Here is a 9,694-nt window from a genome sequence, read left to right as displayed (position 1 = left end):
GCGTGTCAGCATTTTGGAAAACCCTAACTTAACTCTGGTGCCGTGTCACATATAGAAATTTTTTGATATTTGCAACCATAGTAAAACAAAGACTTATATTTTTGATATTTATTTTATATATTTAAATGCCATTTAACAAAGAAAAACCAACCAAAAAAATGAGTTCACGTGTCACCTCTGACACGCGTGTCATAGGTTCGCCATCACTGGCCTAGACTAAGGGTGGTGACAGTTCCCATCCTCTTACTAAGGGTCCAGCCACACTGTGTTCTGGGTTCTGCCTGCATCATTTGTGATGATTGAAGGCTGTCACTTACTGGGCACTTCCTGCTCACCAGGCACCATCCTAAGCACTTTATGTTAATTCATTCATTTAATCTTTTTTAAAATATATTTTTATTGATTTCAGAGAGGAAGGGAAAGGGAGAGATAGAAACATCAAAGATGAGAGAGAATCATTGATTGGCTGCCTTCTGCATGCCCCCCACTGGGGATCAAGCCCGCAACCCAGGCATGTGCTCTTGACCGGAATCGAACCTGGGACCCTTCAGTCCCCAGGCCTATCCACTGAGAACAAACTGGCTAGGGCACATCCATTTAATCTTTACAACACCGCTGCTCTATGTTATCTCTACTTCAAAGATGAGGAAACCCAGGCACAGACAGATTAAGGGGCACACGTGTAGTTCCCCAGCCATATTACGGCGGAGCCAGGATTTCAGGAGAAAGTCTATTTTCAGAACCACTGCTCCACACGGCCTAAGAGGGACAGAGACACAGTTGTTCAGGTGATCGGGCTGGAGAAAACTGACAGCCAGGGCCTCTGAGGACCAGTGGTGGCAGAGCCGGATGAAGTGATGGGCACAGTGGGCGGGGACCTGGGTGCCAATCTCGAAGGGGTGCTAAGGCACCTCTGGAGAGACAGAGATGGAAGGCTGGCTACCCCAGAACGCCTCTCCCTGAGAGGGCTGTGGCAGTTGGAACGCTTTGGCTTGTCTTTGGGGTGGGGGCATAAGAGGAACACCCAGGTAACAACAGACCCTTAAACTGCATCCTATGGAGGGTGAGACCAGGGCTTTTGACCATCAGAGTGAGAAATGTCTCCTGTCTGCCTTCCCAGATCCACTCTCCGTCCGGCTTGGGGACCTGGAAGCTGCTCTCAGTGGAATGATTTGGGCTCCATGCCTCTGGCTTCTGAGTAGGTTCACCCAGTGGGAAGGCCCAGTGGGAGGCTGGAGTAAGGAAGAAAAATAGTTGAGGTTTTATGCTCCCGATAGTTCTCCTGGGCTGACTGATTCCCTGACTGCAGACCACAGCCCCTGTCCATAGAGCTGACCACTTCCTCCCTGTGCACTTCGGCCTGGGCCATAACTGCTCCCAGGGGCTGCTAGGCCCGGCGCTGTACTCTCCTCTGTGCATCTGCTACCCGCTACGGCCTGACAGTGCACCCTGGGCTGGGCCAGAGAGAGGAGACCAAGCACTACCACCAACAGCCCTCGGGCCTGCTCTAATCACAGGATGCATGGAGCAGGCGATTACAGGGCAGTTCGCAGGGATGCAGGCCGCCACTGTCTGAGCCTGAGCTTGGGCCTGACCCCACACGTGGAGTAGGATCTTTGCCAGTGACGAGAGGGGCAGGGCAGAGTTCAGTTCCTAACGAGGAAGACCGTGGACAGTGTCTGAGGGCTCACTATGCGGCAGGCACTGAGCTTTACACACCAAGCTCTGCATTTGCTTCTCAGAACAACCCAAGGAAGTGCATCCCACGTATGCATTTTACAGGAGAAAAGACTGGTGCTAAAAAAGCTGAAAGGACTCGCCCAGGGTCAGGTTGCCAGAAAGAGACAAAGTCCAGACTCAAACACGAGTTTTTCTGCCTCCAAAGCCCATCCCGGTAACCACCTTGAATTAGTTTTTGCGAACTAGCTTCCAACAAAGGTAGCTCATTTAATTGGGGTCAATTATTGGTGAGGGCCAGACAGAGGCCTCCAGTGTCTCCCAGCCCCCTCCCCTCGATGAAAAAGAAACCCTCTGACATTCTTCCAGGTGGGGATAGGGGGGTTGGGGGGCCCCAAGCGGGCGGTGCAGTTGGGTGTCCAATTGGAAAAACAAGCAGATTCAGACAAGGCTTCATTGTTAAGGAGAGCCTGACTCTTTGGCCATTAAAACAAAACCAAGCAAAACAAAATGCTTGCTGTCTTGTCTTATCTCTTAGAGGGAAGGGGGACAGGAGGAAAGGGCCTCGAGACTGGGTGTTGCTCCCTACCTCCCCCCCCCCCCCCCACCACCACCACCAGCAGCATCTCTGAGACTCCAGGCTCAGTGGCTAGGGCAGGAGGAAGAGCCCTGCAGGGGGAGTCCAGGGGCTGAGCGCTGCCGGCTCTGCCAGTCTCTGCCTTCTAGTGCACAGTGCGAACCCTCAGGCACCGCGCTAGTGCTTCTGTGTGTGGCCTTGTTCGGTCACTGCGGCCCTCTCAGGAAGGGATTATTGTTACTCCTATTTCCAGATGAGGACACCGAGGCTCCAAGAAGACACCCAAGCAAAGAGCAGAGGGGTGTTGGGACCCAAGTGTATAGGATTGTAAAGTCTTCCCACCGCCCCGTTTCCCCAGGCAGGGGGGTCTCCGGGAACGCACAGCCACGGAGGAGGGAGCAGCTGAAAGCAATGAGCTCCTTGTCACGGGATGGGCAGGTCCCATGAGGGAAGCTGCGGAGGCATGCAGTGCGGCCAGTGGTTCTCATTCCTGACAGCCCACTGACCTCACCTGGGGCACTTTACAAAACGACTGCTGCCCGGGTCTTGCCCTGGACTGTGGGGTGGGGCCCAGGAAGGACTTTTAAAGTTTCCAACATGATTCTAATGTGTGTGGCAAACTCCGAGAGCCATGGGCACAGGTGCCCACTGAAGCCTCTCTCATCCCACAAGTGCCCCACCCCACACTCTTGAAGGAGAAAAGGACTTTCCTACACTGACTCCATGTTACAGGACGGGCAAAAAACAGGCACAATAGAAGGGCTGAGGTCATGTCCTCAAGGCCCACAGTCAGGGACCCTGACTTCAGGGTGCCTCTGGGGTGACCTCCTTTAAGATACTTGGGGTGGGGGGGGGGCCCTGGCTCCCTGGTCAGTAGAAGAAAACTTTCCTTTGAGCCTCCTGGGTGGGAGCGTGAGAGGAATTCTTCATGACATTTAAAAAAAAATAGAGTCCTCTCATTCAAAGCTAAACAGCTGCAGGACTAAGGCTGGGAGACCACCTCTGCCGGTGGGTGTGCCCAGGGAGCAAGGCCTGTTTATTCTGTTCTGTAGATCTGGTCTCAGATCTCGGCCCACACTTCCTCCCAAATTGCTTTCTTGCCTTCCTTATGCCCTCAAACAGAATGTCACAGATGGCGAGACAGCGTGAGTGAGGCGGTGGGAAAGGGAGGCCTGTGGAGACCAGCAGACCTAGGACTTCCCAAGCTCTACTCTAGATGGCTACCCTGAGACAGAAACCATTCACTTCTGAGCTCATTCCTAGTGCTGGCCTCACAGCAGTGCCAGGGCGCGTGCATGTGCTTGTGTGCACATGTGTGTGTTCAATGACACTTTCAAACTCAGCACTGGGAGCACCACCACCCAGAAGCCTGTCCCGACGTCCTCCATCCAGCACTAGACACAACCCCAGCCCAGGGCCGTCCCTGCCACATTCTGTGTTGTCTTTGTTTCTGTGTCCTTCTCTGCTGATCAGGCCATCCTTTCTTTCCCTGCACAGAGCAGCGGCCCTTTACCTGGGATTCATTCCATACCCATTCCCAAGCACCTGTCCTCTTTCAGGCACTCTGCTAGGTGCCAGAGATACAGCCAATGACAGCTAACATGCACTGAGTACTTAATAAGTGCTGCGTATTTTTCTGAGCACTTTACATGTATAATCCATTTAATGCTGAACACAGCCTTATGAAACAGGTGCTCTAATCGTCCCATTTTACAGATGGGGAAACTGAGGGCCCGAGAGGTTAAATCATTTGCTAGTATGTGCATTCGGCCTGTGATTTGAGCATTACCCTTGACTACCAACCATCCACAGACAACGATGGGACTGGCCCCACCTCAGGAGCTTACTCTTTACAATTTGGAAGTTTTGTATCTGTGTGTTTACTTGTTTAACGTCTGTTTCCCCAACAGACTAAAATCTCCAATGTTACATTTTCGATGAGAGAGAGAGAGAGAGAGAACGCTCGAAAATGGATGCTGCTTAAGGAAGGACTCGCTCTGCCAGCATCTGCCTGCTGGGCCCAGATGGCTCCTCCCAACTGGGTCATTCCTGCCGCTGAGGCCTGAGAATAACCAGGCCCCTGGCCATCCTGCTCCCTGCCCTGAACTCAGCTCAGAGCCTTCCTCATCTCTCTCAACTACCTGCTCGCCGGGAAGGTGATGGGAATTGCAGCTCTATAAATTCCACCTGACACAGAGTCCTCCCCAAACAGCGAAGTGTCCTCCTCTGGGAAGTCCTCCCTGCCACCTGGCACACCCCCCCTCCTGGCATCACCAGCTAGACTTCAATCAACTTCCTACTGAGTCACTTGTTCACAAGGCTACCAAGAAGACAGGCAAATGGACTCAGGCTGATGCAGCCTCTTCCGCCCATCACCCCACTTCACTCCTGCAACACTGTTATTACCATTACCAGGCCCATTTACAAGTGGAAAGGTGGAGCCACTTGCTCAAGGGGCAACTCACATGGTCTCCCCTGCCCAGGGGGTTGCCACTGTGTGCCAGGCATGCTGCTAGGCACTCTGGGGGGAGGGGAGGGTTGGGGTGGCATAGAATCTAGTTCTGACTGGCTGGCAAGGAAAGCAGACCTACACAGCCCCAATCCCCAGACCACAGTCAGTGAGTGAGGGCTATGGATCTGCAGAGGAGGAGGGTGGGATTCCACTTGCGAGGGAGGAGTCCTGCAAGCTTCTAGGAGGAGGCACCTTGGGGCCTGGCTAGATTCCTCTGCTCCACTCCCAGGACCACCGAAACAGGAGCCAGGGCAGGCCTCAGCCTACAGAGCTCTGGTGCCCAGTGGGTACTTGCCACCGCCCTGGAGGCTGCAAAGGGAGGAGCAGCGGCTGCCCTGCCAGCTGTCCCGCCAATGACCCCACTGTGGCCGGGCCAGCCTGCCTCTGGCACTGCCAACCTGGCCTGGCCCAGCTGCTCCCAATTCGCAAGGTCTTCTCTGCCCTGCTAATGACCGTGCCGCCAGCAGCACAAGGCACCACCCTTCTTCGGGAAAGGCAGCAGCTAACTACAGAGCCTGCTGTCCCGGCAGCAGCCAGGCCAAGAATCACAGCCGCCCAGCACACCACATCCTCTGGCCCTGATGCTGTGGTCTCCTCTGCCTCCAGGGTCACGAAGGACACTGCAGAAGCTGGAGCGCCGGGAGCTCGGACACCACCCCACTCACCTGCGGGAGAACGGGACCACGGAGCCAGGCTGATTCGACATGTCACACATGTCCGGGGCCCGGGGCCCTGGGTGCCCAGCCCAGGGTTCCTTCCTTAGCTTTGAAAAGAAGGCTCATTTCCAAGCTTTTTACATGCGAAGTATGCTCTCAAGGTACTTGGCCCCAGTTGAGGAGACGGGGCTATCTTCTAAAAGCTGTCAAGCTGTCTGTTTAGTCCCAGATAGGAGCACAGGTTTGACTCCTCACGCCCCTCAGTCTGACCTGTGTGACCTTGAGCAAGACAATGCACCACTCTGAGCCCCCGTTTCTGGAGACCACAGCAGTCACCTCCCCGAGTTGTGAATGAGTGTGTCCGGAAAGCGCTTAGCAGTGTCTGGCTCATAATAAGTACTCAGAGCTGTAGCTACTGTTAATATCATCATCACAGTGTTACTAATGAGTATGTGAATGCATTCTACAAACTGTAAAAGGTGGTGCAATGGTAGGTACTGTTTATTACTATTACTATGAAGTGGTAAAGATTCAGAGGGCTGTGAGCAGTGGGTTGGATAATCCAGGGATGTTTATGACTGGAGTCGGGCCTCAACAGATGGGGAGATGAGCAGAGAAGAGGCAGGGATGGCAGCTCCGACAGGAGGAGCCCCACAAGCATAGACGCAGTGATGAGGCTACATCTGGTGTGTTTGGGAGACAGTGATGAGCAATGAGCCAGGGTCCATGCAGTGGCTATAGTGGGCAAGGCCTTGAAGACGCAACAAAGGAGACTGGTCCCCAACTTACAGACCGAAAGGAGCCACAGAGGGTTCTGAGTGGGCACTCCATGATGCCTTTTTTTCTTTCTTTTCTTTTGTAATCCTCACCCGAGAATATTTTTCCATTGATTTTTTAGATAAGAGTGGAAGGGAGGGGGAGAGACACAGAGAGAGAAACATCAAGGTGAGAGAGACACATCAATTGGTTGCCTCCCGCACGAGCCCGGACCAGCCAGGGATTGAGCCTACACCCGAGGTACATGCCCTTCACCAGAATTGAACCCGGGACACTTCAGTCTACAGGCTGTCACTTTGTCCACTGAGCCAAGCTGGCTATGGCTCCCTACTGCTTTCTGAAATGTGAATTCTGTCTGACATTCAAGGCCCTCTGGCATCCGGTTACCCTCCCTCTTCTCCACACCCTTCACTGACACCATAAACCCAGTATCAGGACCTCAGAGTTCAACCCACTTCTCTGCTTCTACCCTATCCCACCTCCCCTGCCATTAGCCCACCCCAAGGTTCACGTTCACAATGAAGCACCCTTTCACTAAGTACCTATGGTACCACGTGCTTTATATCTGTGGCCTCACAGACACCCATAACTAACCCTAATTCTACAGAGGAGCAAATGGAGGCCTGGCAGGGCCAGGTGTCTGGCTTGGTCTCACAGTGAGTAAGTAGCACAGCCAGGATTCAACCTTCAGCTGATGTCAGGACCCCTGCTCTCTACACCAATTTGCCTCTAGCCCCAACCCAGACACCTTCCTCCTTGATGAAGCCTTCCCGGGTTACTCATTGTCATGGGCCTCTCCCTGCCATTTCTCATCACCCATTGGAATCAGAGGCCCACAGCTTGACCCTAGCCCAGCTAGCCTGGTTTCCACTGGAGAGGGTCCGGGTTGATAACAGGTCACTTTCTTCCTGTCCTGCCTCCCTCCCCCCACATCCAAGACTTCATATAGCACTAACGGGAACAACCCCCTCCTCTGGGGTGAGCTCAGAAGCTCATCTGGGCACAGAGCAATTTCTCTGAGCCTGCCTCTCGGTGTGAGGGGACCCATAAATTATTCACTGCACCTTTGTGCCTAAGGGAGGCCAGACAAAGAGCCAGAGGGAATGAGTCCCAGCTCCCACAACCCTGGCCCTGGGGTGGGGGTGGGGGTCAGAATCCAGGGTCCCCAAGCAGGTTCCAGAGGACTCTGAGACCAGGAAGGTGGCACCGGAGAGCAAGCCTGAGAATGTTCCCAGATTTCCTGGTCAAAATTCAAGCTTCCTTCCTTATAGGGAAGGAAACAGACATTTTGCCAAGCGCTATATATTTATATCTCACTTAATCCTCACACAACTTCATGGAGGAGGAATTCTAATTTACAGAGCAGAAGCTGGGGCTCCGAGGAGTGGATTTGCCCAATGCCACATGGCCAGTGGGAGGCAGAGCGCACTCACGCCCACCTGGTCTGTCTCACCACTATCTGTCTGTGCCACTTCGCCCACCCGGTTGTGAGCTAGTCATCACACTGCCTTTTCCATCTGGGTAACTTCCAGGGCACCTGGTATGCAGTTGGCACTCAGTCACTGAAGCAAACCCAAAGGCCCTGGACAAGTGGTTTCGCCTCTCTGAGCCTCAGTTCCCCACTCAATGTAGCCATTAATAACAATCCTAGCCATGGCAAACACACACATACACATGCACGCACAGGCGCGCGCACACACACACAACCTCTTTAGCACTTGACAGTCTGCCAGATATCATGGCCTCATTATCTGAACAGATAACGCCAGCCTGCCTTGACCCTATTTTACAGGTGAGGCTGGGAAGCCATGGATGCATCTGAGAGGTCCCACGTGGTTCCCTAACCCTGTTCACCTCATTCCAGGTTCTTTCCATCACACCGTGAAATGAGATCACGGGTGTGAAATGAAGTCATTAACAAGGAGCTTTGTTTAGAGGCAGGATTATTAGGAGAATTTGAATCTCCAAAGATTGGGGGGGAATCCCAAGCCCCTCCGTCACCTCCTCTTGCAGACCCCCAGGGACTGAGCTTCCAGCCTTTCACTGACCTCTCTACTCTCCTCCACCTCCCAGGGGCGTTCCCAGGTGGCTTCCTCTACACTCCAGGAAGCTGGGCACAGCAGGGGTTAAACAGTCCCAGCCAAGGCCACAGGGCTCAGACCAAGGCCATGTCCCCTCCCCCACCCACCCAAACAAGAGCCCACAGAATCCACGCCAAGCCCTCTTTCACAACACCCCTCTCCCTGCACTGCCCTGGGGGTGGGGAGGGTGGGGAGCAGAAGGAACCCCTGCCTGGAAATCCAGACACCTGGGACACTGCCCTCAGCACCGGCAGCCCCAGCCTTGAGCCCTGGAACAAGCCCTCCCCGCCAGGGTCAGAGGTGTCTCGCAGGGCCCCCTGCCAGGAGAGGCTAAGGTCAGATCTTTAGTCTGGGCCAAAGGCTAGGAGGCTGCTGGCATGCCTAGGGCCCCTGCACCAACCACACAGACTCTCACCACAGCGTCATATGTGGTCACTCTGACCTCACATCAGAGTAGGAAAAACGCCAGCCACCCACCCAGGACATGCTCACTGGGGCGGGGGAGGGGGTACCTTGCAGGGTATTTGGGAAGGTTTCCTCATTCGGACTTGGGGCTCACTCACTCACTCACTCACTGCTCTAGGACCGGGGGCAGCTGGCACACACACTCCATCCTACCTTCACCCCACAGCCTCCCCCACACACCGTGTCAGTCATGTGAAGGGTGTGAGCTGGGTGAGAGCTGAGGGGCCTCACCTTCTCCGGCTCTGATGGGCTCTGACTGGGGCACCCCCACAGTGAGTCTCCCCAACACATAAGCTCGGCCTCAGGACCTGCAGGGTGCCTTCGAGACCCTGGAGGCTGGGGCAGGGGAGAGAGGCCCACAGAGGGGAAGCTGTGAGGGTGGGAAGTTTCCCACCTCTGCCCTTAACTCCTTGTCCTGGGAGGTGGCTGGGCCATAGATGGGAGGGAAGGAAGCCAGCAGACCTACCTCCTCGGCCTCAGGATCAGCTCTAGGGTGTCCCAAACGGCCCCAGGATCAGCTCTAGGGTGTCTCAAACGGCCCCACCTTGACCGCTTCCACCGTCCTGCCCGCGGCTATCCACTTCCTTTCTTTTCCTCCTCACTTTCTGCTTCTTTCCACCTCGACCTAACCCTCCTCCCAGTCTCACCCCCAGAGTGAAAACAGCAGGGTCACGCAACCCCATTGAGCCTCAGTTTCCCGATCTGTAAGCCCCTGTAACACTACACCATACCTTTTATCTCAGTGAGGCTTAATGAGGGACCACTTGCGCAAGGGTGGAGCGCGGACACGCACACAATGGGCGCTCAATAAGTGCCCGTTTTCTCCCTCCCTCCTCCCTTCCGCGCCCCTCCAGCCTCAGCTAGTGCCGGGCACACGCCCGCAGCTGGCCCGTCGCCGCCCCGATGGGTTGGGAAGCCGCTTAGCCCGGCATCCCGGAGGCTCTCACCT

The 9,694-nt window shown here is 54.7% G+C and overlaps 1 protein-coding gene across 1 annotated transcript in view; it reads right to left on the bottom strand.

Moving 5' to 3' along the window:
* Nucleotides 1-6,281, bottom strand: part of GDPD5 (glycerophosphodiester phosphodiesterase domain containing 5) — an 88,242-nt gene extending 81,961 nt beyond the window's left edge. Inside the window, exon 1 of the mRNA XM_014540408.1 lies at nucleotides 6,212-6,281. The gene's annotated coding sequence lies outside the window, so the exon portion shown is untranslated. The remainder of the gene's footprint in view (nucleotides 1-6,211) is intronic.
* Nucleotides 6,282-9,694: the final 3,413 nt, after the last annotated feature.

This window comes from Myotis brandtii, unplaced genomic scaffold, assembly GCF_000412655.1.
Source record: "Myotis brandtii unplaced genomic scaffold, ASM41265v1 scaffold244, whole genome shotgun sequence".
In the NCBI taxonomy this organism is placed as follows: domain Eukaryota; kingdom Metazoa; phylum Chordata; class Mammalia; order Chiroptera; family Vespertilionidae; genus Myotis; species Myotis brandtii.
The sequence above is the reverse complement of the archived record's forward strand: the minus strand, read 5'-3'. Positions and strand labels throughout refer to the sequence as shown.